The sequence below is a fragment of the Lonchura striata genome, chromosome 5 (genome assembly GCF_046129695.1).
Source record: "Lonchura striata isolate bLonStr1 chromosome 5, bLonStr1.mat, whole genome shotgun sequence".
Classification (NCBI taxonomy): domain Eukaryota; kingdom Metazoa; phylum Chordata; class Aves; order Passeriformes; family Estrildidae; genus Lonchura; species Lonchura striata.
The window spans coordinates 57,457,341-57,463,216 of record NC_134607.1 but is presented as its reverse complement, the minus strand read 5'-3'; the positions used below and the strand labels follow the sequence as shown (position 1 = coordinate 57,463,216).

The window sequence follows — 5,876 nt, the reverse complement described above, 5'->3', positions numbered from 1 at the left end:
ATGCTGCATTTGCTGGTATTAAGACATGCCAAATTCTGAAAAGATCCAAAATGATCTCCTCTGGTCTGTGGCTACACTGGTAACAACAGGGTCAAGATTTCGGCAGCAGGATGACTGTACCAATGGTAGCTCTGGTAGGAATATAAATAGAATAGCTTGGAGGCAGTTCTTTTTGCAATTGTGCTTAGCCCTGTTCTAAGTAATGCTGCCTAGTGACGTCAATGAAATATACTCTCTGTATTCACCCTATAGCTTCTACCAGTACTGTGGTGGAGCTCCCACATAAGAGTCTGCTGCTCTTGTGCTGGCAGGATGCTGTGTCTGTATCGCACAGTCCTTCATTGTCCCCAAGGGGTAATGTGTGTGCATCAGCTCCAACCCTTTGTTCCATCAGCGGCTTCTCCTTTCATGTTTACCTTTACATTGCACACAGACTGATTCAGCCAAAATGGTCTTCTAACCCCATAGAATATTCCCTGAATTTCATGCACATTATAGAAAGAGTACGCAGCTGGGAAGCTGATGGAATATGGGCTTTTGTAAGTGAGAGCAGTGGGATACTGGAATGCTGAGGCAGCTGGATCAAGTTTCATGGCTTGGTGAGTTTTTATGGCTTTCAGTGACTCCAGTTTCCAAGTGTGACTATATATTCTAAAAAGCTCTGGGGCTCTGTTGAAAGCTCTGAGCTCCTCTTAACAGAGTTTTCTTGTGAATGGGTGTATGGATGGATCTACATATACACACCCACTTGCCCAAATGACTAATAGCAGGTGTTGGAGGGAGAACACAGCCTCTAGCTTACATAAACCAAAGCACAAGGAACCTTGCTCCAAGGAAGCTGAAGCAGAGAGATCAAGAGAAGCATTTTAAAACTGATGAACTGCCTTTTGTGAAAGGTCTTGGAAACATTTGCACTAGAGATTTTTAAAAGCTGGACTTAACAGAAAAGCTAGAAGACACTTTTGTATCAGGTCACTGTATGAGTGTACAAGGGTGGCAACACAAAAAGGGTGCTGATTTGACAACTACCAAGATTGTACTGCTTTAGATGCCCTTAAGGAAATCAAAATCCAACAGCAAACACAGTCTCTTCATTCTTTGCAAAGATTGGGAAGTGAAAAAGATCACAGGGAATTATTTACTCATGATGCAGAATAGCCATCACCTTGATGTGAAATGAAGGTGGAAGAAGGAGTCAAACACAAATGGAAGAAATGTGCCTGTCTATCACATATCAATTCTAAAGGCCATGCCTAATTTTTAAGTATCTCTTAGTTAGTAGAACTGGAATGTTAGAAAGTCACTCAGTTTTCTTGTGGGCTTGCCATGAAGGCAATTCAGCACCAGAGAAAGGTTAAAAAAATATCCATAGGCATGTGAGAGTAGTCTTACCTAATTCAACAAGCTTCTCCTCTTTTCCATTGCATCCACCTAAAGCCTTGGATTTTAGCACTGTCTGTATGATGGGGAAATAAATAAATAAGTAATAATAATAATAATAATAATAATCTTATTTTCCACGCATAAACCAGAAGCTGATGAGTTCTAGGTGACAGCTTGGGTGGTTCATAATGAGCCGAGGCTTAGTTTTGTATTGTAAGGAGAATATTCCCACCTCAAAAATAAGCCAAGGCTTTGCTCTTGATGCGGGCTCCAGGGTGCTGTGCCGAGCTGGCCGGCAGACACTAGGTGGAAGCCTTGGGTTGCAGTTCCACTGCAGCTGCTGACGGCAGGAAGAAGACTTGTGCTTTCAGAAAGGAGAGCTTTTCATTTTCTGCCTGCCTTCGCATGCTAGAAAGGGAAGTCCAAGCTCTTCTGATGCGCCGTGGGGTGAGCAGAGGAATGGTGGAGAAGTGTCAGTCCCATCCCGGGTCCTCCCTGCAACAGGATCTTGTGAGCAGGGCTGTGGTGGGAGCCTTGAAATCCTCTGTTCTTGGGTGTGGTTGGGTGGCAAAATTGATGTAATTCTTCCTGATTTATTTTTATCCTCATTTATATATTCTGATGGGGATAATTTTGAGATCCTTGTGAGTGCATAGAAAAGAGTTAATATTGGGATGAAAGTGAGTACTGATGAGCTGCTTTATCTTGCAACAAATTCTGGTAGAACCAGCTATGATAAAGTGCATGCTGAATTTATGATGATTGCCTTTGACAAGGCCTCCAATCTGAAAACTATTCCAAATAGTGAGATTTAGAGTTAGTACAAAGAATGAATCACAAGTTAAGTGAGAGCCAGAGGAAACTTGAAGTGTGCATTTGAGAGAAATGTCAAAGTTTATGATTTCAAGGTGTCTTGTTACTTTTAGTGTTAAAAATACTGTTTTCAGTGTATTCCTAGAAACTAAAAATTAGGAACATTTCATTTAGATACTTTTAGAAAAATAATTGGTATTTTATTTTAAAAATTAGTGTAGTTTGGTAGCGTTTCACATATCAGTTGAAATGCAGCTAGGTTATGCTAAATCAAGTCTCATATGAGGCCACGTTATGCAATCTTACCAGTAACATAACATACCATGAATATAATAATTAAATATTGTTATATAATTTAGTACAGGTGATATTTTATATTTAAAACAAGTGATTTTTCTACGAAGTAATGAGTTTGCTATGAAAAGCAATAGCAGCTTTATTAGTTTGTGCTGAATGAAACAATTTAAATTTTTGCAATCTGAAATAGAAATGTTCTGGGTACTAGTTAGGGACCAATTGTTTTTAATATCCTGGAAACCTGATTCCAGGCTAATCGCAGTATATTGAACACATCAATGTCTCTCATTATTAACTGAAGAACATAAAACCAATACAAACAGAAAAATATGTTAAAAAAATAAAAGGTTGCTTTCAAAAATAATATTTTAATTTGAAAGAAAATCTGTTGTATTTTTCCTTAAGGCAAACTTTTCAATATTGAAATTTTTGTTTCAGTCTCCTTTTATATGGGGGTTTTTCATTTGTACTTAGTATGTTTTGAAAAATGTTGATTTTATCAAAGTGGTATATTCTGGTTGAAGATTGTTTTGATTAAAATTTTCGCACTACTATGAACTGTTATGACACTATCCTCCTTCACCCTCTGAGCTGTGGTAAAAGGGTGTGTGAAATTATTGATTTATCTTTCCTTTTTTTTTTTTTTTTTTTTTTTTTTTTTTTTTTTAGTGCAATGACTTCGAGAGCTTCATGGCTGTTCTGCAGACAGATGCACTATTGTGAAACATGAATATGGACTGCAAATCTCTACTGTCAGTCAGCTCCTCTTCCCCTCTGCATAACGTAATCCCTATATCCACAATGCCTGCACAGATATACATTTGCAAAGATGTTTTTCTGGAGATAGCATGCACAGCAAACACTCCCTTACTTGTTCTCATCTCTAGCAACATTATACGGAGTTTCAGTTCACAGTTCCCTGTGTTCCCCCTCCTACCACTGAAATGCAGCCAACTCTGAGCTGCAGCTATTAAACATCACACAAGCAACACCACAAAACAGATTGTGGAAATTCACAGGAATTCACAGAAAAGCAACAAATTGACAGAGGTCTGGGAAGTGGTAACGAAGGATCATAGGGAATGAATTACTCATCATGCAGAATAGCCATCACCTTGGTGTTCAGGTGATACCAGGATGCAAGGGCAAGTTTTTGAGGGTGGCACAAGGAGATGTCACTAGGAGCAGTCAGGTTTCAACAAGGGAGATGAGCAGGTCAGCTTCCTTAAAGCCACTGAGTTTTGTCAGCCTTTCAGAGCCCCAAGGAAAGGGCTGAAGGCATCATTGCTTGGGGGTTTTAGAACTGGTCTGTTTCAAGACAGGTGAAGGCACTTTCAGGACATATGAATAAAACAAGATGGAGCAAGTACTGTATCTATTCCCACTTTGTATGAGTCTGAGAAAACAGCTGGGAGAAAGTTGGACAGGTCTGAAGGAATCACATGTACAAAGGTATAAAACAGTGTGAACTGTTGTGATAATAGCTGTGACATGGCTAGGGAAAAGCTTTCAGAGACAGTGCATTTCTTTGACAAGGAGGTCATCTTCATGATGGCCTTAAGGGGAGAAAGGAGGAAAGAGGGGAAGATCTGCAATGAATCAGAGGAAAGAGAAATGTGTGTGAAGGTATGTAGCTGTAATGTGTGTGTGTAGCACAACAGGAATCTCATTCAGGTTGGAAAAAGCATTGCAAGTGTCTGCATCTCAGTTTGCTTACACTAGTGGCTTGAAGAGGGCACCTTGGCACAAAAACTGCACATGAATTCTTGCTGCTTTAGGTAAAGTGATGAGTGGGGAAGGTTGCCAGACACTGTCAGTGAGTATTCAATGGACAACTAAGAAGCAACTGCAAAAGTCTGTTCCCAACTCAAGTTGCATAGCAACACTAAATCGTCAGATTGCCGTTATGTCAGTCCCTTACATTATCCCCATTGTTACATCCGGTTTTAGTAACCATGCAGTGGGATGTTGCTAGCCACTTCACAGCTGGATGTGTGACCTTTGTCTCTTGCTGAATGATGCCATGTAATTTGCTGCAAAGGTGTCTCAAAGTATTACACCAGAGAGAAAAATCTGACAATCCATTAACACAGAGGATAAGGGGCAAAGGATGTGCCTGTGCAGCATGGGACAGGAGAGGCAGATCAGGGGGCATCAATATCCTTAAAGAAGTCTATGTCTGCCAAACTTGTCAGGATGTGTGTTATCCCAGCACTTCTCTGAACTGAGTCTTCACCGATCCAGCTGAAAGCCTATATTAAGGTGTGAGCCACAGTTGTTCATGTGTTTCAAATGTTTGTGCTTGGTGTTTGGATCTGTCCTATGGACCATTGCTGCTGTGCAGTTCTTACTTCTAGCCAGCTGTTTACTGCTTTTCAGTGTAAGCACCTTGTGAGCTGTTTCCTGGTGGAGATGCTGAAGTACTAAAGTAGTCACAACATCATCATGATGTGATGTTTCAGACACTGCCAGTCTCTGAAAAAGTACCTGCTTCTCTTGCAGGATGTTTCTAGTAACCTGCATAATGTCTTTCCTGGATGTCTTGTGTAGCACAACATCCTCCTCCCTTTTTCATTCTGTTGCTGCTTCTTTTGCTGGCACAAGATCCTGAAATGCCCCTCCCATCTCCTTCCAGCCAAGGCAACCAGGGTTGCTGGGTACCAAGGTGCTGCTGGGGTTTTAAGAATGCAAATAAAATGAATGAACTCCTTTACTGCAAACATCAGAGTGACATGGATTTAGAACACCAGGTGGAATGAAAATTACCTTGCAGACCTTTTGCACTGGCTGATGGGGAGAGTGACCTGATAAGCAAGTCATTCTCAGTGATCCATCTCCTTTCTGAAGAGTGTCTGGTTGTAAGCTATGCCAGCTTTTTCAAGATCACCACTGCAAATTATGAACTAGCAAACAGACCTCAGAAGGACAAGACAGACTGCCTGCTCCCTCTGTATAGAGTAATGGAATTATTCTGCTTCATTAAAACAACTGATGAGAAAACAAAGAGGCTCAAGATTCAGTTCCTCAGTTTCTGTGCCCAGAATGCAAAGCATGCAAATGGCACAACACCTGGACTAGGACCTACAAGTCACCCTTGTTTGATATCAAGGAGACTGAGCTTGCACAAAGTCTAACACAACAGCTGATAAACATCCATGTATGACATTGCTAAGGGAGTTACCCTTAACAAAGGAACATCTCTTTAATGCAAAATAGCTTAGCAGTTCTTACAAAAAAGGAACAAAAGCTGTTTGTCTGATTTTCACCTTTTTTCCTGTTAGTACTCCCCTGAACTGTTGGTTGGGACACTCCAAAAAGCTTATTTCCCTCTTCAGGAGAGAGTCTGCTCTCTCTCTTTTTGATGTATCTTGCTTCCCTGTGCG

At 40.7% G+C, this 5,876-nt stretch overlaps 1 long non-coding RNA gene across 1 annotated transcript; it reads left to right on the top strand.

The window, feature by feature from the left end:
* The first annotated feature begins 1,722 nt into the window (after nt 1-1,722).
* Nucleotides 1,723-5,497, top strand: LOC110483102 (uncharacterized). Its single transcript, XR_002467511.2, has 2 exons — nt 1,723-1,893; nt 3,163-5,497. It is a non-coding gene; the product is annotated as an uncharacterized LOC110483102 (long non-coding RNA).
* Nucleotides 5,498-5,876: the final 379 nt, after the last annotated feature.